General features: G+C 37.5%; 1 long non-coding RNA gene across 1 annotated transcript; it reads right to left on the bottom strand.

Moving 5' to 3' along the window:
- Positions 1-20,472: 20,472 nt before the first annotated feature.
- On the bottom strand, positions 20,473-22,284 carry LOC140236037 (uncharacterized). The gene is made up of 3 exons (XR_011901743.1): positions 22,176-22,284; positions 21,085-21,303; positions 20,473-20,604 (listed from the first exon to the last, which is right to left on the bottom strand). It is a non-coding gene; the product is annotated as an uncharacterized lncRNA (long non-coding RNA).
- Positions 22,285-24,456: the final 2,172 nt, after the last annotated feature.

Raw genomic sequence — 24,456 nt, 5'->3', positions numbered from 1 at the left:
TTGACCTTTTGACCTTTGACCTTATGACATGAAACTCTCTCTGGAGAATCTTTACGCAGTATTATACATGTCTACACTGAGTTTTAAAAAATTACCTTCAGGCATTGCATAGATATGGGAGAAATAGCAACACTTTTACCATTTGACCTTGACCTCTTGACCTTTGACCTCTTGCGATTTGTCTGAAAAACTACTCAACTAGTGGCCCCATCATATGTCATCCTTGGACAAAGTTTGGTGAAAGTTGCTTCATCCAGTTTTGAGTTGTCATATAAACTGATAAGTTTTAGGATTTGACCTTGATCTTCGACCTTTGACCTCTGTCTGATTTCACTCAAAAACTAATCAAGTAATTTTCCCATCATACATCATCCTCGGACAAAGTTTGGTGAAATTTGCTTGATCCAGTCTTGAGTTATCGTGTAAACTGATACAATTTCATGATTTAACCTTGACCTTTGACCTTTGGCCTTTAGCCGATTTCACCCAAAATCTGATCAAGTAATTGCCTTATCATACTTAATACTTGGACCAAGTTTGGTATAATTCCAGTCAATTTTACTCAAGTTATCGCGTAAACGAATGCGGACGGACGTACGGACGTACGTACGTACGGACGGACAACCCGAAAACATAATGCCTCCGGCACCACTTCGTGGCGGAGGCATAAAAAACTTGGCACGACTGATACAGGAGTAATTCCTCTGAGGACGAAGCAGTACATAATTCCTTACAAAATTCAACATACACATAAATCAAGTTTAATTCTAGAGTACAGATAATCTTTACATAATCTGAAATTATCATGATTTATATAAACGTTCGATTTTTTTTTTTTATAAATCAAACTGAATCGGTAATGGTAATGTAAAATTTGTACAAGCAGTTTATTGTTCCTTTCAAACTTCTGCATACACATACATTGACTTCCAAATTCTGGTGAATAGATAATCTTTAAATAATCTGAGACTAGCATGACTATGAAATATGTGAAAAATCAATTATTTTTCATTAAACAGATACGTTACAATACGTCTCGGAGTGAAAACAAAACTGGTTCCAAGTCAAAGGCTTCCATGTCCTTGCATAAAATGCAACATTGCAGATCTGTTAGTGTGTGATTTGCTCGAAAATTTGTGTGCAGAAATAAACCGTTAGTGAATACAGCATGAACTTTGTTCCAGGTTTGTTACTAATATATATATAAATGTATACATTATTATAATATCAACAACAGAAGTTCAATATGAAAACTCCGTGAAAGCCGTTCTTTTCATTTTGAACTACTGCTGTTAATCTTTACTTTCTTGGACTCCGAGCAGAAAAAATTGCTGTCATTCATATTATATATATATATATATATACATATATGTATATCTCAAAATATGAAAGTTCTGCGTCGGTGTGTAGTAAATAGATATCAAGAGTAAAAACAGTCGTATAAACACCGCAGGAGCCAAAAAATTGAACTTTAATTCCACGAACTCCACGAACTTTACACTATCATTATTTTGTATTATTATTTTTTCTATTATCATTTTTTATTTTTTATATTATTATCATTTATTTCTTAATTTCTATTATTATTTTTTGTTATTATTATTGTTTGTGTATGTTTGCACGAGCGCATCTCACGTCTCTGTAATTATCTGGAACTTTATTTTGTCCTCTTTTTCCTTCCTTGCTCCTTTTTTCCTTTACCACACTACGTCACTTTCTTTTTATGACGTCTCTCTCTACAGTCCAAGCAAATACACTGTGAAGGATAACGCCGAAATACCCTATAGAGGATGAAACAGGAGGACCGAGCGAGCTCGCCGAACTTGGCTCAGTGCCAAGGGAATCGCCTTCACGTGTACAGTCTATAACCCTTTTTACACTTGTGTTTCTTAACCCCGGACTTTCTCTGACCCAGGACTATCGTTAGTCCCGTACCAATTTTTTCAGCTTTTTACACTGACCAATTAGTCCCGTACTCTCTCTTGTCCGGGGCTAAGGAGAAAACTGACCTTTTCACACTCGTATTTCTTAGCCCCGGACTTTCCAAACCACATGAATATTCATGATTACGCTGTGTACTGTACACGTACACGTACACGCACGCACCGGCAGCACTTGATTACCTCGTTTCTGATTGGTCAGCGAGGGTCGGACTTCGTCTCCGTCGCTTAGCCCAGGATTATTTTTTCGTTCTGTTTACACTCACTTGCTTGGCACCGCAATTGCGGTGCTAACCCTGCTATTTTGCAGGGCCAGATAGTACCGGACTATCGATGGGGCTAGCCCACTTTGGCAAAAACGAGTGTAAACAGAAAGTGGGCTAAGGATAGTCTCGTACCAACGGTGGGGCTAAGGCCCTCCCCCCCCCCCCCCCCCTTAGCCCCACCGTTGGTACGGGACTAAGCAAAAATTTGCAAGTGTAAAAAGCCCTTCAGGGAACCGACAAAACCGCTTCAACATGCGTGTGTTTAAACACACACTGTGTATTTTGCTCACCGCGGCTTGCGCTCGTTTTCCCTCAGAGTGAAGATTATTAGTCTTTCCTTTCATAGACCCTTTTGCAGGATAATCCGCGGTGAGCAAAATTCACACGCTCTCTGTCATAGCACAACATGTTTCTAAAATTTTGTCCACTTAGCCTCATTCAATCCGGCCTGAATTTGTCAGGCTATCGCTACTGAAACAGAAAAAAACGCGCGCGCACCGCGTGCCTCCGTGCAGTTAGCCCACGTGGAATGATGATCGTATTGCTCTCTGGCTCGCCTTGCTTGCTTGGTTGCCGCTTACGCTTTCGTGGGCTAACGTTCGCTGCTGTACGAAGGAACCTCACTCATCTCACATTTGATATAATGTACATGTAATTGCAACTGTAAATTTTGGAAATACATTATGTTGGATGAAATCGATGCTTACATCTTTATAGTATGATCTTCAGGGGACATTAAAAGATGGGATCAACGCAGTTTATCAGAAAAATCAAATGAGCATTGATCACGTCCCTACATCGATCTTGTGAAAGTGCTGTGACATTGAAAAGGCAGTCTCGCTCGGCAGAGTGTCTGCTGTGGAAAATCACTGTGAAACACATACATATTCCATCCAGGGTTCTTCGGTGGGGGTGGGGGAGTGATGGTGTTTTTGTGTTTTTATCTTAATTCCTTTGTCGGGTTTCCTCGATACCAGTCAGCTGCCACTGAGACCATTAGCACGGTACAGTTTATCCCTGTGCACTAACTAGGCATAATTATTCAATTCTCTTTCCACCTCTCTGATGGAATGGAATATACGCTGCCATGACTGCATCGATAGCATTTTTGAAGATTTAGATGGCGTTTTGTGTTATAATATACTTGGGACAGTGATAGAATCGTAACTGAAAATACAGCTGTAGTTCCAGTTGAGGAGATGTGTGATACCATCGTCTTTACAGTTCGGCAAGTGTACCGGCCACGGGCAGGTGGGAGAACGAAATCCATTCAGTAGCCAAAAACTGGGTTTTGAAATTGCGTTTGATTGTCTATAGAAGATCATTCTTACTCTTATATTATAGATGCGTATATATTAATATGTCCACACTGCAGATGGCTGTTTTCTTAGTCACAGAGTGATACGATTTTGATACTGCCGGATGTGACTATTAAATACAGATTTGATAATTGATACATCATGAACATGATTTGAAAAGAAAAAAAAATGGTATTACGTTCTTCTCAAGATACAAGTGTATACAACTGTATCTTGATACTCGAATTCAACACGTTCTGAATGGTGACAGTTTTCGTTTTGTTTTTGGCTTTTGATGTTGTTGACACCCTTGTTGTTTTTGCTGTGGGTGCTTGTGCTTGTGTGCGTACGTGAGTGTGGGGAGACGGTGTATTTTGTTCATTTTTCGTGTTATCATCTTGCAACAACTATGTGCACTTAGTGTAGTTTTTGATTTGTGCAAATTGTTAAAACCATCTTAGCGCGGGTTACTACAATACTTGGTGGATGTGAAGACTGTGTGTGGTATCTCCCCGGCTGGTATGTGACACTGCGACTTGTCCGGCCTGCATGTGGGTGTACAAGGCCACCCAGCTAACGGCGAGCGTGCAGCGCTCGCACGAGCCAGCAAAATCCGCAGAATTTCAAGTCATAAATCGGAACGACCGGCAATGAGAATAGCGATAACGATCGCTGCGCTTCGTTGAGCCGCTGAATAGCCCTGAGAGGGTATTACAGGTTTATCCCTCACAGGGTACTTGCTTGGACTGCTCTGGATGCTCTTTTTGCTTACTTTAAGCTTCTTTTATATTACCATTCTTTTTCTTCTTTTTTTCTTTTGTGACATGTATTTTGTTTTTTGTTTTGTCTTATTGTTTGTTTAATTTCTCAGGCATCTTCCTTACTTTCTTTTATTTCGTCGCGCGCTTACTTTAATACGCGCCTAGGTTTTCTTGCGTCATAACAACATTCGCACTTTATTGCTTTAAATTGCGCATTTTTTTCTTCCTTTGTTTGCGTCGCTCCCTAGCGCTTATACCTTGCGTCCAGCCAGCCTTTTGTTATTATTTGTATCTTGGCAACTTATGCTCTTCTTAGTTTCTTGCATCAAATTGTTTATGTTCAGACTTAGTTTGATAAAGGTCTTTGACCGAAACGTCAGTCCAATTTTTTGGCTCCTGCGGTGTTTATACGACTGTTTTTACTCTTTATATATATATATATATATATATATATATATACATACAGTATATATATATTGGAGCCAATACGTGAAATCGCAACCTACATATATATATATATATGTATATATATATATATATATATATATTATGTTGCGATTTCACGTATTGGCTCCAATACAGTATGTCCCCCCAAAAAAAAAATTACAACGGGGCCCTCCGCAATGATATCTTTAAAAATAGTGAATCAATCTAAATACAAATTCAGGGTATGAAACTATAACTCATTACACACATCTTACAGAAAACCCCATTCGATTTGCTTCAGTGGTCAAAGAGAAATACGGAATTTTGTAGAGGATGTCGGGAATCTCTTCTGTCCAAGTTCTGTCTATTGTTCACACACAAGATCATCGAAATGCTAAACTCGAAAGAATCTGATTCATGACATGCTTTACAACAATCCACATTTCTCTGTGACCGCTAAACCAAATCGAATGGGGATTTCTGCAAAATAGAGCTAAAATGTTATGTTTCAAGACCCTGAAGTAGCATTTGAAACATTTAATCATATTGGGCATTATCAATGCGAAAATCTTATTGTATTTTTTTTGGGGACATACTGCAGTAAGTCGCCCCAAAAATTACAATCAGATTTTCGAATTGATAACACCTATTATGATCAACCTGTGTACGTGCTACTTCAGAGTCTTAAGGTATAACATCTTAGCTCTATTTTGCAGAAAACCCCATTCAATTTGGTTAAGCGGTCACAGAGAAATGTGGATTGTTGTAAAGCATGTCATGAATCAGAATCTTCCGAGTTTAGCATATTGATGATCTTGTGTGTGAACAATAGACAGAACTTGGACAGAAGAGATTCCCGATATACTCTATAAAATTCCGTATTTCTCTTTGACCACTGAAGCAAATCGAATGGGATTTTCTGTAAGATGTGGGCAATGAGTTATAGTTTCATACCCTGAATTTGTATTTAGATTGATTCACTATTTTTAAAGATATCATTGCGGAAGGCCGCGTTGTAATTTTTTTTGGGACATACTGTATAACGAAGAATCAAGAAATAAACCAGTAATGCATTATTTCGCCAATATATAAGAAAGAATGAGTTTATTGAGCAACTCAAATTTTCGGTGGCCTCCACCTTCTTCAGGAGTCTCGACTGGGAAGGTGGAGGCCACTGAAAATTTGAGTTGCTCAATAAACTCATTCTTTCTTATATATTGGCGAAATAATGCATTACTGGTTTATTTCTTGATTCTTCGTTATATATATACATATATAATATATGTGTGTGTGTGTTTAAAGGCATGACATGCATAACTATAGTATGCATTATTTTGTCGTTCTGTACGTTTTGGACATATCAATGAATTTCTATGGTGCAGGTATCGTTGCTGAAGGATTTTCTGAATACATCGTGCTCGACGTGTCGGTAACATTGGTGGAAGGAGAACGAGGCGTGCTTCCATGCATGGAAAGCCAGAGGGTAGACAGGGTCACGTGGAGAAAAGAAGGTGCTCCTGCATGTGAAATCTTGGTCTCACTAGATAGAAACGAAGATCCGGCTCGTAGGTCCGGTCAAGGATATGATGCCGGATCGTTCAACATTTCAGGAAACTTTTCTCTGATCATTGAGAACGTCGATCCCAAGGAGGAGGGTATATATAACTGCTACGTGGATGACTTCGAAAGTGGAGCTACGTATTCGAGGCGTGTGCGCGTTTCCGTTTACACAAAAGGTTTGAGGAGTGCTTCAATCTGTATATCCTAAATTACCTTTTTGATAATCTATATACTAATGTAAAAAGCAATATAAAGATATATACCAGTTAAAGGTATGTTTTCTCTTCTTCCATAATTACGGTGGTATCATGTAATCATTTGTAATTATACATAAATACAAACACGCTCGAAATCATTGCATACATGCATATATAAAAACACTAAACAAAAAGTAAGTTCCCCCTAAAACAAACCTGTGTAATTTATGAATCGGGAACCTCTGAGGAAATCTGAATACAGGATCATGTAGCTGTAGTTCTCGGCTACCTTTCATGTGAAATTCAGTGGATATCACTGGGTCATGCTTGAGTGAGCATGACTTAAAGTCGAAATGGTCACTTTTTGAAGTTCACAAGCCCAATTCTGCAACTTTGATTTGGTGATATCGGAACAAATTTCAATTTTCCAGGATAAAAAAGCATGCAAGGTATAATTTATGTGCTTCTTATTGTACCATGTGACTTGTGCACAAAATTTCACTGTTGAGTGAACACGGGGTGAAAATTACCAAAATGGCCGATTTGACATATTTCTCCTGGTAATTTCTATCAATTGAGATTGAATTCGTGTGTTTAACAGTTTTTACACACAATTCACGTAATTTCACGGTTGAATGAGCACATTAAAAACAAAGAAAAATAACAATTTAAATTGTGCAGTAAGAATTGCAATAATTTTGCGCACTGAAATCAATTGTTTTAATGCTTTTTGAATTGTGTTTAATACCACTGTGCATACAGTGATCACCTGACATTTTAGTCATGCTTCAATGAGCATGTGGGGCTGGAAAACCCTTTTTTACCCTATATAATAAAAATATTCATTGTTTTTTTATGTTTTAGTTGATATATTGGGAAATTACTCTGATTTCAATGAAAAAAAAAACATTTCGATAAAAAATGACATTGTGACATGCTTCAGTGAGCACATAAGATGAGCAAAGTGTGCAGGTCAAAACCATATTCGCGGCTGAAATTCCCATAAGATTTACATTTGGTTTGTTTTGAAGACGTGTTCAGTGGTGTTAGTGGATAGAGCCTAAAAAGTGGGTGCAGATGCTCCCCAATCTGTGTTATATTGCCATAACGATCGCATAATAGTCAACCAACATTTGAAGCAGCTATCATCACCTTCACAATAATCAACACCACATGAACAACAAAGGCCACTACATATTTCTCACCACAATCAATATCTGTCTCCAGACTCTCCATGCATATGTGCAGCACGGGAGGATATTGATGTTGAACAAAAGTGAAATTTGGTACCATGTCAATGATTGATTGCATTTATTTTCCCTTTTAGTTAATGAATGACTTCATGACTTTACAAAGATCAAGAACTTAATGCCAAAATTAGTATTCAGTAGCGAGAACAAAGGCCCGAAGATTTAATTTGCATAATTTCTCATCTCTGCTCCAACAAGGGGATTTCATCAAACTTAAGGCAGACCAATTTCCCCACGAATACTTCAATATTTAATCAAAGGTAGCCATGGATTATAAGGAGGGTTTCCGGCACCATGTACCCTTTGACGTGTAAAATTTTGAAGGAATGCCAAGGATCACTGAGACATTTATATCGGTCCTAAACGCAATAATGAAATGTTTTTCAGTTGATTTTAAATGCAGAAGATCAATGCAACACCTGCTGGATGGTTTTAATAAGATGAATCATTGTTTCATAATGCGGTGATTCAACCGTAAAATAAACCACATTGTATGCAAAACCCATTGTTAGCTTTCAAAAGCATAAATTCCTCCCCTTCACATGAACTTACCACGGGGATTATGCCCAAACTGCCAATTTTTCATTATGTAGGTTAAAAAAAGGTTTTCCAGCCTCACGTGCTTATTGAAGCGTGACTGAAATGTCAGGTGGTCACTGATATGAGTTTGGGTATTAGCACAATATAAAAAAGCATCATACAGTTGATTTCAGTGCGCAAAATTATCGCAATTCTGACTGACAATTTAAATTATTTTTCTTTGTTTTTAATGTGCTCATTCAACCGTGAAATTACGTGAATTGTGTGTAAAAACTGTTCAACACCCGAATTCAGTCTCAATTGATAGAAATTACCACGAGAAACATGTCAAATCGGCCATTTTGGTAATTTTCACCCCGTGTTCACTCAACCGTGAAATTTTGTGCACAAGTCACATGGTACTATAAGCAGCACATAAATTATACGTTGCATGCCTTTTTATCCTGGAAAATTGAAATTTGTTCCGATATCACCAAATCAAAGTTGCAAAATTGGGCTTGTGAACTTCAAAAAGTGACCACTTTGACTTTAAGTCATGCTCACTCAAGCGTGACCTAGTGATATCCACCGAATTTCATGTGAGAGGTAGCCGAGAACTACAGCTACATGATCCTGTATACAGATTTTGTCAAAGGTTCCTGATTCATAAAATATTAATGTTTGTTTTAGGGGGAACTTACTTTTTGTTAAGTGTTTTATATATATATATATATATATATATATATATATACGTATTAAGTAATAAACTTTGTTAACCTTATAAAGCCCAAGGGGGGGGGGGGTCATTGTGCCCCCACCATTCACCCAATTTTAACCAGACTTGGTGACTTTTCCTAAAATCTTATTGCGAACATTTTGATATATAATTTAGCTATGTCCAATATTGTGGTTGGCATAAACTGACAACCATGTTCGTCAAATTTTGCATGATTTTCTGTTCCAGGTTCTGTTAACAATATTAAAATGGATGAAATGGGGGTTTTCTTGGCTGGAATTGGCTGAACGACCAAAATGTGAAGTAATTATGGTTGTGAATTAACCTCAAATGGTCTTATTATTACCTTTATTTTTTATATGACATAGGCATCCAGCAATAGATGTGATAGAAATAATCGAAAATACCGTATTTTCCAAAGACTACCCTTTTATTTTGTGTTATCGTAACACAAGTTTTGCCGGTTATATCATTTTTTTTTCATATTATCAATCTGCAAACTCAAAATTTCAATATTTTGGAAATATGGAATGTAATACCAATATATGCACCCATTTCAATCAAAATATGATACGATTCGCATATTTCTTTATATTATAATAAATAGCGCCCCTACATGTTGACCTTTACAAATTTCAACCATAAAAAATAGTGAAGGTTGATTGCTTTTCCTTTGTGGTGAATATGAAAATGATTGATATAAAATGAAAATATATATACTGGGGATAAAGAAAAAACATGATTTAGCGTATTTCCTATGTATTTCCTTATATTTTGGTAAATAGCGCCCTCAGTGGATGACCTTGAGAAATTTCAAATGTTGGGTCATGTACAATTTGAGTTGCTCTACCCACGTGCCAAATATGACGGTCATACATCATCATATAAAGAAGTAAATTGATATAGGGGAGGGGGGCACATTGTGCCCCCATCACCCCTTGGGCCTGGAAGGGGTCAAAATAGTTTGGGCTTTATAGGGTTAAGATTGCAGAAACAATACCTTCCAGCAATGAAAATTATTGAGTTTCGTTTCTTTCTTTCTTTTCTTTCTTTCTTTCGTTTTTTTTTTTTTCTTTTCAATAGTATAAGGATGCCGTTGTGCATGATGGCACTAAGCTGAGATTGTTACTTACTCATGACCTTTCCTGGAATACAGTTGTTGTAGTTCACTCCTGTGCTCCTCCAAAGTCTTAAAGATGCAAACATCTGTGGGTTTGAGGAAGACAAATTGCAATAGAGCACGGAAGAAGATATATCAGATGATGGTATTGTAAAGAAGAAATGTTCGTGTACTAAGCAAAGAGTATTATCTGTAGACGTATGTATCGTCGTTTCACCGCTAGCTCTGTTTTGTTTGTATGTTTATTCATTGTTTGGGGTTGTCATTGCTTAACCGAAGGTAAGAGCGAGAGGACCACGAAAACCAGACCAAAGAAATAAGTGCAGTGGAAAACCCTATTGTACTAGTGTCAATGGGATCTCATACACAGGAATACTCGCGATTGACTTATTAGAGGTACATTTAGCAAATCATCCGGGCGATATCAATAATACAATATATATATATATATATATATGTATATATATATATATATATATATACATATATATATTTATATTTTCATAGGAAATAGTCAGACTGACGGGACAAGGATGTTCATAGTAAAAAAAAAAAAAATATGTTTTGTTGCTCTCCATGCTTAAGACCAACCAGAGGACAAGATTGTGACGGATATTGATTTAGATAATAACGTATCTTAATCAACACTCTTAAAAAGAAATGGTAAATCAACATTTAAAAGGGGCGAAGAGCGACGTTTTTAAAATGTTGTATTCACTCTTTTATCCTGCTGAATACAAGTTAGATGTGCTAGATACAGCAAGAAAAGGGGTGAATACAACATTTTTAATACGCTGTCACTCCTCGCCCCTTTTAAAACGCTGATTTACCCTTTTCTTTTTAAGAGTGTATGGTTTTTGTCCAAAACCATACAAGAACGACAGATATTTATAAGTTAAACACCGCCCTTCATCTGAAAAAAAAAAAAAACCCTCTATAATGCATCGCAAATACGAGCTGACTGAAGGAGCACATTAATCCTGAGACTGTTTGACCGTAAGGGCCTACAATACATTTGTCATTATCATGATTATTATGGACCAAGGCATAGCATGAAAGCTTAATTTGTGTACAACAGACACATGTATGCATGTTCACATACAAACATATGCATTTTATATATCATTTTATCGTTCTGAACGTTAATTTCTATGATGCAGGTATTGATGCTGAAGGATTTTCGGAATACAACGTGCTCGACGTGTCTGTAACATTGGTGGAAGGAGAACAAGGCGTGCTTCCATGCATGGAAAGCCAGAGGGTAGACCTGGTCGATTGGAGAAAAGAGGATGATCCTGGATTTGAACCCTTGGTCGGTCTTGATAGAAGGGAGGATCCATTTTTGAGGGTTGGTCGAGGATATGATGCCGGCTCGTTTAACATTTCAGACGACTATTCTCTGATTATCAAGAAAGTACATCCCAAAGATGAGGGGACCTTTGTCTGCGTCTTGCTTGACGTGGTAAACATCGTTGAATATCAGAGATATGCACGTGTCTCGGTTCATTCGAAAGGTATGGGTGATTTTTGTGTATCATAAGTTAGTTTTATTTTCTTTTGTCTTGTTTGTGCTGGTTTTATTGACATTTCAGCAAGAACAATGCAGGTCATATCCACGATATCGCACACCTTACGTCTGGGACATTAAGAGATATCTAACATGTAAAAAGAAATGAAAGAACACTTGCATTTTTACTTTTATCTCATCAGTAATTTTATGACTGAAAATATTGCGCTGTAGATTGATGTCATTTCAATTCAAGTTAATACCCGCTTTTCGACGACATTTTTTTTTAGGTGATCCGAGTATTCTCTCGGATCATTCTGTTTGTGTATGGATTCTGTGTTCTTCTTCATCTTCTTCTTCTTTTTCTTCTTCTTTATTTCTTTATTTCTCCTCAAATGTTGTGCAGATGTTAACTCAGAAGTTCTTTGACTATCAATTTCCAACTTTTACCATATACGAACCATGTCCCAAAGACGACAGGTCGAATGTATCATTGTGATTGGTCCACCGTGACGTCACTATGACGTTATAATCTTAAATTACATTTTCGTTCATATCTCAATAATGGAATGGAATTTCTCCATGTAATTTACATCTCATATACTTCAAATCAAGCTCTTATCACTCACATTCTCAAAATTTCTTTGCACTAACAACGTTCGCGTAAGTTGAAATGTTGACATACTCTAATCGAGCTCATTTTTTTTTTTGCACACGTTTCAGATCAGTGGGAGCATTTTATGAAAAATTGAAAATAAAAATCGACGGACGCGTACGCGCCCGCATATACGCTCTCGCAACTCGTATGCAATTAGAATTTCCTCTATTTTTCACATGGATCTGATGTCTAAAATGTCAGGAAATAATTCTACCAAGTTTCAAGTCAATTTGACTCAATATGATGTCATACGGGCCCATCAAAGTTGAAATTCCGCGCGCGCGTCAATGGCGATGTACAGTGCAACTATGCCAAAAAACGCCTATTTTAAATCCGATTTTACCCGTCAGGATGGACGGTGACCCCCATATTCTTTACATATTCTGAAAGCTGATGAGTTGCTCATGTCATATTATGGGTGGTCGATACGGGAAAAATTATTAAAAAGATATCAAATTCCTAAATAAAATAAAATAAAATAAAGGTAAATTTTCAAAATGACGTCGTCAAATTTCAATTCACTCAAGCGTGTCTCACTCATCCTTGGCCGATTTTTACCCATATTTCAGTATGTTCTAGCTAAGGGTCTTTCGAGGACGTACCTTCATAAATTTGATTGGATGACATCATTGTCTCGTAAAAATCAGTTGAAAGTAACCTTGTCAAATTTGACCAGTTTGCGTGTTATCTCTATGAGAGTGCATTTTTTTTTTCTGGAAATGAAAATTGACATGACTGTCTTTATTGAGCACTAGCTTACTTAGCCTTAAGTAAAATTTTCTCAGATGTTAATATGTTGTACTAAACTGGGGACTTTGGACTATCAATAATGTGCTCTTCATTTTTTTTTTCATACGACGTCAGGACCACGTCTAAGAATTTCGATGTAGGGTCATTTTGCTTAATACACAGAGCCTATGGGGGATGAATTAACTCAGTTGATAGCGCATCGGACTTTTAATCTAAAGGTCCTGTGTTCGAGGCTCGCCCCCGGCCAAGTTTTTTGTTTTTTTAAAACCAATATATTCTTTCTATTTCTTTAGTAAGTCTTATTCTCCATTTCTTACTTTATTTTTTTTCTGATCCTTTTATTCTGCTCCTTCAAATTTCTATACAATCCCTTAATTCTTCTTTATTTTTCTTTGTTTCTTCCACTTTCTGTGCAATAGATCAAGAACAACAAGTCTTATCAACCCCATATTTTGCACATGCTTAGTTCATGTCACGAAAATCATTTCATAAAGTAACAACTACTTCCTCCGAAACCATCTTGGATAGGTAAATTAGGGTTAAAGGTCAAAAGTGTTTAATCCTGTATCTTGGTGTATACAGTTAATCTTTCCAACATTTTGCACACGTAAGGACCATGTTGCAAGAATCATTTCACAAAATAACAACTTTTTGCTCAGACGCCATATTGGCGGTGTAAAGTGGGGTCAATGGTCAAATATACTTCATTCTGTATACTTATTAGTTTATAATTATGGTATCCATCATATTTTGCAAACACGTGGGCCCCGATTTTGTAGAATAACGACGTTTTGGTCGGAAGCCATTTTGGCTGCGCAATGAGGTTCAAAGGTCAAATATTCTGTATTTTTTATCTTGTTTAGTAAATGCTCAATCGGGGCCAGATTTTGTAATTTAGGCTGTGCGAGGTATATAGGGTCAAGGGTCAAGACTACTTTGTGCTGTATCTTGGCAATTACATGCCCTATCACTCCCATATTTTGAAACCATTTACCCCATGTTTCATTTTACCGGCACAAATTGTCGCCATTGAGGTAAAAAAAAAAATGGGAACTGCACGAGCAGTACAATTTGTCGCCAGGCGACAATTAATGCCGTCATTCCCCGCACATATTTTAGCCTTGTGCCGGGGCAACAATTTTGGCTATTAGGCAACTTGTGTGAATGTTGGTTGACTGGTAAAAATGCAGCCATAAGGTAAATTGAAAAGTAACGGTTGCAATTACAGGATACATACAAAACATGCATACAATGCAAATTTCATTCTTGGAGTGTGATAAAAAAGTTTATGGAAAACCAAATCAACAGTAGTTCTATGATTATGAGGAAACCACACGGGTGGTTTTCATCGTAATCTTAATCACGGGGCTGCTCAGGCGGGGCAAATGCCGAGTACCTGTTACCTTGATTTTGGCTACTAGGCGACTAAGTGAGTTGACTGGAAAAAAATGCATCCATTTACGTGATTAGGGTAAACTGAAAATAAATGGTGGTTACAATTACAGGATGCATATATACATGCGTACAGTAGTAACAGCCTCATTCTTTGAAAGCGTTTAGGAAAAGAAGAAAAAAAAATATGGGGGAAAACCAAATCGGCATTGATTCTATGAGGGATACTTCACTGTTGGCTTTCATCGTGGGGTTTGTGAGGCGTGACAAGTGCCAACTTTATCTCAGTCATGGCTTCTGGACGAATTCCTAATGACATATAAATGTGGGTTGACTGGTAAAAATCCATCCATTACGTGATAAGGGCAAACTGAGAATGAACAAGGAAAAGTAGAAATTACGCGGTGCGTAATATATGTCCCCGCCGGAAGTAGCATTTAGTAGCAAAATTAACAATATAGGTAAAGAGATCAACCTAGTGCCATCACATAAAGCAAACGGAATCAAAATATTGTTAGAAATGGCAAAGGAGTAGCATTTTGTAGCCAATGTACAATATAGGTCAAAAATCAAGGTCAAAGGTTAAAGAAGTCAAAGATCAAAATTCTGTGTAGAAGTTTTGAAGCCCTCACCTAGTGCCATCACATAAAGCAAACGGAATCGAAATCGGGTTAGAAATGGCGAAGGAGTAGCATTTGGTAGCAAAAATTAATGTATAATACATGTCAAAAATCAAGGTCAAAGGTCAAAGAAGTCAAAGGTCAAAATTCTGTGTAGAAGTTTTGAAGCCCTCACCTAGTGCCATCACATAAAGCAAACGGAATCGAAATCGGGTTAGAAATGGCGAAGGAGCAGCATTTTGTAGCAACATGTACAATATAGGTCAAAAATCAAGGTCAAAGGTCAAAGAAGTCAAAGGTCACAATTCTGTGTAGAAGTTTTGAAGCCCTCACCTAGTGCCATCACATAAAGCAAACGGAATCGAAATGAGGTAAGAAATGGCGGAGTAGCATTTTGAAGCAAAATGTACTATATAGGTCAAAGGTCAAGGTCAAAGGTCACAACTGCAATTCTGTGTAGAAGTTTCAAAGCTCCCATGTAGTGCTATCATATAAAGCAAACGGAATTAAATTTGGCTCATAAATGACAGAGAAGTAGCAAATTGAACATTTTGATCACACACGGACGCACAGACAGACAGACGGACGGACGGACACACGGACACACACACGTACGGAGCCCGTTCCATAGTCCCCTGCTCGAACTCGTTCGGCGGGGACAATAATGGTTACAATTACAAGATACATACATGCATACAACAATGCTATCCTCATCCTTTGAGAATGATAAAAGAAGAAAAAAATCTATAAGAAAATCAACAGTCGGCATTAATTTTGTGAAGGATATTTTACTGGTGGTTTTCATTGTAGTCTTGTCATGGGGCTGGTGAGGCGGGGAAATGGCCAAATAACTGTTACTTTGATTTAGGCTCATAGGCGAATTCCTGGTCAAATATAAATGTGGATTTAGATTCAGAATAAACTAACAATGTATGACCTGAAAGTGGGAACGTACACGACCTTGCTATCGTAATATCTTACTTATACTTTCTTACGTTTCCTAAGTATTTATTTCTGATGATTGTTCCATGTGCGGGTTCCTTTATACTTCCACTGGAAGACGATGGATGTGCCTTGTAGAATGAGAGGCCGCGTTCCCTTCGAAGTTTGAAGGCCTTTTTTAGCAAGAATATTTCTGCGTGCTGTCATTGCGGGCGGGAGATCGCTTCGAAAGGTGATTATGGGCGGCGACGGGTTGATTTGGAGGTCCTCCTGCTGGATGGGCGCGGGTGCGTTGCTGCTGTTCGAACAAGGCGAGAATTTAAGTGATCCCTCTCTGTGACCAGGACAAACGGAGCGATAATCGGGGTAGGAGATCGCGGACCAGTTGATCTGGGATCCTGTGGGGTATCCCGCCGGGGTAGTCGATGCGCGTTGACCATCGTAATGCGTTAAGCTTCACCCTCCTCCATGCCGAGGAAAACGAACGTGTTTCTCAAAATTATGAAATTGTTCTCATATGGGGTTCGTTTACGCCGTAAAACAGTAGATTTCTTGAGGTTGTAGAATTCTACAGCCGTTATTTTTTCTTCTAGTTTTTCGTCTCGTTGATGGATTTCATAAGGTTTGGGATTTCTTTTTGTTCGATATCCCCTATCTTGTTGGACTAGAACTCCACGTTGCGCTCGAGATGCGTGAGTTTGTGGGTAATGAATTTCCACGAGCTTTCCATTTGTTACTAGTAACTGTCAATGGAGAAAGGTATTGCAATGTTAGGTTTCCAGTGGTCAATGGTAACTATTAACGGTGAAATGTATTTGGATGATAGCTTTCCAGTTGTTAGTGGGAACTGTAAATGAAGATTGCTGTTAATATATTATAGTAGGTTTCCAGTGGTCAGTGGTAACGCCCAATGATGAAGTAATTTCAATTGTAGCTTTCCAGTGTATTCAATTCAATGTATTTTCATATTTCTCAATGAAGGAATGTACATCAAATATAATAAAATGAAGTGAATCATAATATCCGGCTTCGATGCCTATCACAGTAAATAGATGTAAATATATCGTCGGTCGCATTACGAACCGGCGAATGTTCGAATTTGCGCGGAAACACGATTTCGAGATAATCGCGTTTAAAGAATCGGGACTTCTTTAAACGTATAAAAACGTGTCTTATAACCGCACATTGATGATGATATTAAGAGAGTGATGAAAGCGGAATTTTCTGCTTTGTCTAATACTAAATATTATTTTGTAGCTGCACCTGGGGCTCTGTGGTAGTGATGCAAAGTGCGTTTGCCAGTTCGTAAAACCCCCCATTTCAGCGTTTTACGTACATCGCGTACTAAAGAGAGGGCATTACGAACCGGCAAATGTATACCGTGTACATTTGCCGGTTCGTAAAGCCCATGTTCAATACGTGTGGACGTAGCGAGTGCGCATTACGAACCGGCAAATGTAACATAAAATGGCGCGTATCATCACACATTCCACACGCTTAGGTGGTACGCGCACAGTGTAATGTATACATTCGCCGCTCTTGGTAGTGGGATTGTGATTCATTCATGTTCATTCATGTTCATTCATGTTAGTTGTATCATAATCATGGATATTAAGGAAAGTGTAAGAAACACCACAGTTATTTTCTCAAACTATACAACCTACCTGTACTTTTACACATTAATTGTTGATGCGAGTAATGTTATCAAACTGTGCAATGGGCTTTTGATTGGATGAGTACCGTTCTATCAAAGTGTGCCTGGTAGTCACTCACTATCTATAAATACTACAAGTGTTAAGTCATTATCAGTATTGAGAGAATATAATTACACCCAAACACAAACATACACAAACACACATACACGCACATATACCAGTAAACACACTCAAACCCACACACACAACCTACTTTCTGACACATTAATTGTTGATGCCAGTAATGTTATCAAACTGTGCAATGGGTTTTTATTGACTACTGGATGAGTACTAAAAGTGTGCCTGGTAGTCACTGTCTATAAAAAAGTGTAAATTCATTATTGAGAGAATATAATTACACCCATGCAAACACAAACACACACTATACATGCACATACCAGTACACACACTCGAACAAACACACACACACACATACCCTCTTACAAAGCAGTCATAATCACCTTGTTCTCCCAATTCTAGGTATCTGTGTCTCTCTCACTCCTCTTTTTTTCTTTTGTTTTTTTTTTCTATTCACCAGTCCCCAAGTTTGTGAAGAATTCTGCATTTTATTAATTCAAAATGCACCATTCCACATGTGTGTTCATAATTACATACAGTAACTACAAAACAAAGCATTCTCCTCAAACTTCCAGATATAACCTGTAAATTCAGAGAGTGATTTTTTTTTTTGTTGCATTTTCGACAGCTCACAATAATTACATTGCACACTATTATTACAATACATTAAATTACAATTGATACAAAATAAATGTGACATTCTCCATGATACTTCACTATGGAATCTCACTTGGAATGAGAAGTTAGGCATTTGTTGCATTTCAGAATTGTGTTCTGACCACTATAAAAGTGGTGCAATAACATGTACAAAATACAAAATTCTCCCAACACTTCACGAGGTAATCTGACCTGTAAATTGGTGAGAAGTTCTGCATTTCCTTGACTTTAATGTATTACAGTAGTACGCGTGTTAGTCACAAATAGTGCAATAACATGATCAAGTGTACCATTCTCCTCACGTGACACACTTCACAAGGTAATTTTGCCCAGGGTTGAATGAATGAAAGTGATACCCAATGTGTTTATAAACACGAGTCTACAAACTTTAACAGTCTGCCAACTACTGGACTGCTGGGAGGAGAGTAGTGTACGTCATTTGTCTCTTTTTGCTGTCCTTAGGATGGGGGACAACATGACAACATGTTAATAACATGTCTGGCTAGCCATTCTCTTTCTAGGACCAGAATTTTCAAGGCATGATAATATTGTCTGATAGACATTCTGCCATTTTCACTGAGGCAATCATAGCCAAAAGATTGATATGGTTACGTGTTAAATCACATCTTTGATGGTTAAAATATGTTCTACCATCTACAAATATTTCTGACTTTTTGTAGGCTTCCCCACTGTTCAGCTTTTTTGGACAATTCTGTTTTAGATTCCATGAATTTTTTCATGACAACTGAATATCTATCAGGAATAGAACTGATGTCAGTACCTACATATTCTTCCACATGAAAATCTTCTGGCTTTGCACTGACATCTATCTTTCACTCCCTCAAAAGCCTCAATGGCAGTAGTTTCCAAATTTGCAATGAAGAGACAATAAATGGAATACATACTGGAACACTACACTTTATTTCTATTGTTTCTTTTATATTTGAATAAGGTCCTCCCGAAGTGATAAAAATTGGTCGATTTGTGTGAAACTGTGTTGAAATTATTGAAAGCATGTAGCAAATATGTAACACTGAAGATAAAATAATTACCAGAAAGTATTACAAACTTGATCATGCATCAAGTCTATATTTGTACAAGGCACTATGAGCAAGAAATTCACCAATAATTCCCTTTCCTTTCCTTACAAGAAACATGTACAATAGTTTGCCTAAATGGTCTTTATTTTAGGAAAGTTGGTCAACAGTTAGTGCACTACATATAATAATGTAAATACAACCAGATGTATACCAACAAGACTAGATAGAGGGCAGTATAGAATACATACAGCATAATATGAATATGCTGTACTTCCATTACACTTCACAAACAGTTTTCTATTGCTTTCCTGTGTCCGGTTACCATCAAAATCGGTTCTTCAATGTCTGACAGGGACATTGCTTTCTTGAGATTTAACAGTTTTCCATCATCCAGCAAGGTTCAGTATTCTTTGTAATCTGAAATAAGAGTGGAGGACTTAGTCTGCTTTCAAATTGAAATCAGGTACACCTAATGCAAGGAAAACAAATACATGATTTGATGAAACTGCCAAGTCTGGTTGAATAATTGTTACTTCATTTACTGTTTTTTTTTTAACTATTCTTTGCAGAAGACAAACTATTTTCTTTAAATTTTACAGGTTGCCTGCCACAAACTTTTTCTTACAAGAGTGAAGGATAAAAGAAAAAAAAAGATAATCAAAGTATTTATCACATGTTTAAATTATTTTACATTTGTTATTGGAAAATTAAGTTTTGGCTCATAATTGCTTTTTTAGGAATTTGCACCACACAGACAGATAATGCAAGAAATACAAACAGCAGTTGTACAATGCCCTGAACTTCTCAACTCCAGTTGAATTACCTTCAGTTTCAAAGGTAACATTGCTGCGTTGTTTCTTAGAATGCGGACACCACAGTTGTTTGTAGAGGCTCTGCTTCTGTTGCTGCTGCTGCTTCTAGCAGTGTTGCTAATGTTCCTGGAAGTGCAGATGCTAAAGTTGCAAGTAGAGACTCTGCTGCTACAGTGGTAAGTAGAGGCTCAGTTGCTACAGTTGTAAGCAGAGGCTCTACCACTGTTGTCGTACTTAGAGGCTCAGCTGCTAGGGCTGTATGTACAGGCTCCGCTGCTGCTGCTGCTGCTGCTGCTTCAAGCGGTGCTGCTGATGTTTCTGGGGATTCAGCTGTCACAAATCGACGTTGAGGCTCTGCTACTGCTGTCGCAAGTAACGATACTGCTGGGGAAGTTGTAAACAATGCATCAATGAAAAAAATTATGTGACCATCCTGAGGGTAGAATCAACAAGATTTATACTAGATATACTTGCAAACATCTATCATGGACACTAGAATCTACAGTGTATTACATGCACATAAAGCAAATTATCAGTAATTGATTTTGTTTTGGGACCGAGAAGAGACGTTGACATAATAAATTGTAAGTAATAATCAATATCAGACTTTTAAAGAAAGGAAGTGGAAAGCTAACAGTCTTCAGCATCCTACAGTCATTACAAACTGCAATTACGACATTTGTTTTATTCATTACACAGAATTGAACATTTATATTGAAATGGTAATGCAATGAAAGTACATTGTACCTACATGATACTATGCATAAAAATCTCTACATCATTTTAAAATGAAAAAAGACATAATATATCTTGATAAACTTATTGATGTAGAACAAATCAGTAACTATGTATTCAAATTACCTCAGGCAGAAAGAGGAATGCCCTCGTCAACTGACATCCTACGTCCATCCATGGGCATGTTGAAGACTTGAAGCATCCTCCCTTTCCACCAGCCATTTTCACTTCTCATATGTACGCAGGAACCTTGTTTCGGTTTGGTCCGTTGAGCATGATAGAGGTCACTTGAGCTGACAGGATTCATAGAACCATCCCTCTTCCACTTTACAAGAACATCTATGCCTACGGTGGTTCAAAAACACAAAAAATTGTATGGACAATTTCAGTGAGAAATTTGACAGTTGTGTCATACACTATGTGATAAAACATTACAAGTACCTGCAGGTTTGAAAAATGTGAAGAAGAGTATTTCTTAGAGCTAAAGCACAATTTCAGAAGAAAAAACAAAGTAACATAAGGAAATTCTTTACAGGCAATCACCTACGACATTTTGTGAGACAAAATGAAAATAGCTACAGCCAGCATACCTATTTGAAATGCAAAAAAAAAAAAAAAATTGTCATCAAAGTCTGCTGATCTCTGAAGGGCAAAGTAATTCAGGTGCTATTGGTCGAGCTTTTACACCTTGGGGTTGGCAAAGGTAAATAATGATAACTGCTACACATTCTTTGATTAGAAATGTGATGTCTTTCACATAAAAACCTAACAATCTTATACACAGAAGTATTAGTGCTTGCTTTTTTCTCTTTTAATACATTGAGTAGCAGTCAACATTGATATACATGTATGAAATAATTACAGTAAGAAACATTAGAAACTTCTCCCAAGTATGCTCAAGCAGGTGCCTAGGGAAGAGCTTGTAATATCAACATGAGCCTGTCCTCACCAGGTTAATATCTGCATAAGATACTTGACAGTAGAGTTAGATAAGATCGACATTACAGAAAAGGTATGACTACATTACATTCCAGATATCAAAACAGTGATTTCTGTCAAATGACATGGTATTGTTCAATCATCTATTCCACTGAAAGTAATAAATGACCTATTCCATTCACCGTAAACTGAGAAATGTTTGTGAATACCTGGTTCCCGGTACACTTTATGGTCCACAAGTACCGGTACCATAATCACTTGTTACGAATCAAACTTACCATTATAGGCAGAAGGAAAAACATCCTCATCACCACTACTCTCTGCGGTTGTACGTAGAGGCTCTGCTGCTACAGTCTGAAAGGCTCAGCTGCTACAGTTGAAAGTTAGGATCACGCTGCTACAAATGTAGAGTTTTACGGTAGCATACGTAGACGCTCTGTTGCAATAGTACTGTCGGTAGGCCTACTGTAGTACATAGAGGCTTCGCGACTACAATTGTATGGAGAAGTTCAGCAGCTGCTACAGTTGCACTTTACAGGCTCTGCTAATGCTGCTCCTGCGCCGAGAGGTGCTGCTGATGTTCCTGGGATGCTAGCTGCTACAGTTGTAATGATAGCGGTGCTGCCTTTGTTTGTGGGGACTCGGCTCCTGCTTGTAGTGGCCTGCTGCTCCTAGAATTATCCCCAAGATATAAATAAGGAAAATCATGTCAGTATTATCAGGGCACAAATAGGATACCGCGGTAACTTATATAGAATAAAAATCCCTGGATATAGGCTTATACTTGTACCGGTACATGAGTGTTAAAAAAAACTGTGAGTACCGGTACCGGTAATCAACTTCGTTTAATTTTTCTGAAAGTTCATTGATATCTGTCCCGGTAATCAAAATAAGTAACATACCGGTGAATACAACCTCGAACTAGCCTATAAATTTACTGTTTACGCAGGATTTTAGTTAGACTACTAGGCCAGAGCAGCTATTCTTGCATGCTTAAGGAAGCTATATGTAACTATAACTGACTTAACACTGACGCTAAACAGTCTCATCATGCAATTTCATTCTTACTTAGGGCCTAAATACTTTTTTTTTTTTAATGCAACAACATGAATCTTTGAAAACAATGATAATCATTTATTACTTTGGGCCTATTTTCAGTTCTACCTGGGTATTTGTGTTGTAAGCCGGGTTAATGATGACACTGACAGTCTCCAGTTGACGTTGCATAGATTTTACTGAACAAATCAAACAGTCTCAGTCTGCCGATACATGTATAAACTCCGTTACTCCGTATTATACTCATGCGTACATTCAATGCGCCAGTAAGACTAGACTCTATACAGAATAACAAATATAGTCGAACTTTTGATTATTCGACACCAAAGAGCTCGCAGAGACTATGTCCACGTCCATTTGTCTCACGAGTCAGAGTCAAAGTCGAGAATCAATTAAATCTGCGTCATCTTATCTCATGAAAATAAAAGTTGCGTTGTGCCCATGCCAACCACACGCACACTGCGCCATTGGCATCCATGGACACAACGCGCATCAACGCATTGACGCAACAATAACAGACCGCATATTTCCATTTACCACAAACTTCCCCGCGATTATATAACACAACCATGGGTTATATAATCCCAATTACATCATATCATTTTCATAACATTGTACATAATAATACATAACAAAAAATTCCCCGCTCTTCATGTCAAATCATTATACACTTTACAGCAATCCCATATAGAGCGGATTAACAGTCACTGCGGAAGATTACGAAAATATATTCCAGGAAAGTATGTTTTCCCCGCTTTTGAAGTCAAATATACAAACGTCGAAATATTGCAAGATTGAACTTATATGAAATCTGCCAAGAGCTGAAACTCTTGAACCTTCCAAATTTACAGTAAATAATACAAACTCGTATTTGATACATGGCATAAACGTTCCGGACAAAGAGAATAACACATCAATATGTTACAATTTTCTTCAGTTCCGCTTCAATGTATAAAGCTCAGTTGTTCCACATTGTCAGTTATGTACAGATTCTCCGAGAAAATGGTCCATATAAGCCCAGAATAACGTCAAACGTGCCGTAACAGAACATGTTCTGCGTCGTATATAAAACCATACATTAATGTCTGTAGTAGTTCAAATTTATATCGAGACGCAATAGACAAGTCTCTTAATACACATGCCAAATGCACACAACAACACAACAACTTCCCCGCGATTATATCATACGACCCGTATGATAATAATCGATTTTCTAAAAGTAATGTATTTCTCAATGAATCAATAAATAACACATATCACGAAATTCACAGTTGAAACAAAGTAAAGTCACAGAATGTTAGAATTCATTACTAACAAAAATAAGCTTCCCCGCTTTAGCAGGCACAATCGGTAACTTCCCCGCTTTATGTGTCATATCGTCACAGTCAACAATTTGCTCGTTGACAAAACTTCACACAAATTAAGGGATCATTCAAAGCATGAAATTTCGACCAACTATTCTCATTATCAAAAGTTTCTGACTCACTGAACAACCACTAATAT

This window comes from Diadema setosum, chromosome 12 (genome assembly GCF_964275005.1).
Source record: "Diadema setosum chromosome 12, eeDiaSeto1, whole genome shotgun sequence".
Taxonomy (NCBI): domain Eukaryota; kingdom Metazoa; phylum Echinodermata; class Echinoidea; order Diadematoida; family Diadematidae; genus Diadema; species Diadema setosum.
The sequence above is the reverse complement of the archived record's forward strand: the minus strand, read 5'-3'. Positions and strand labels throughout refer to the sequence as shown.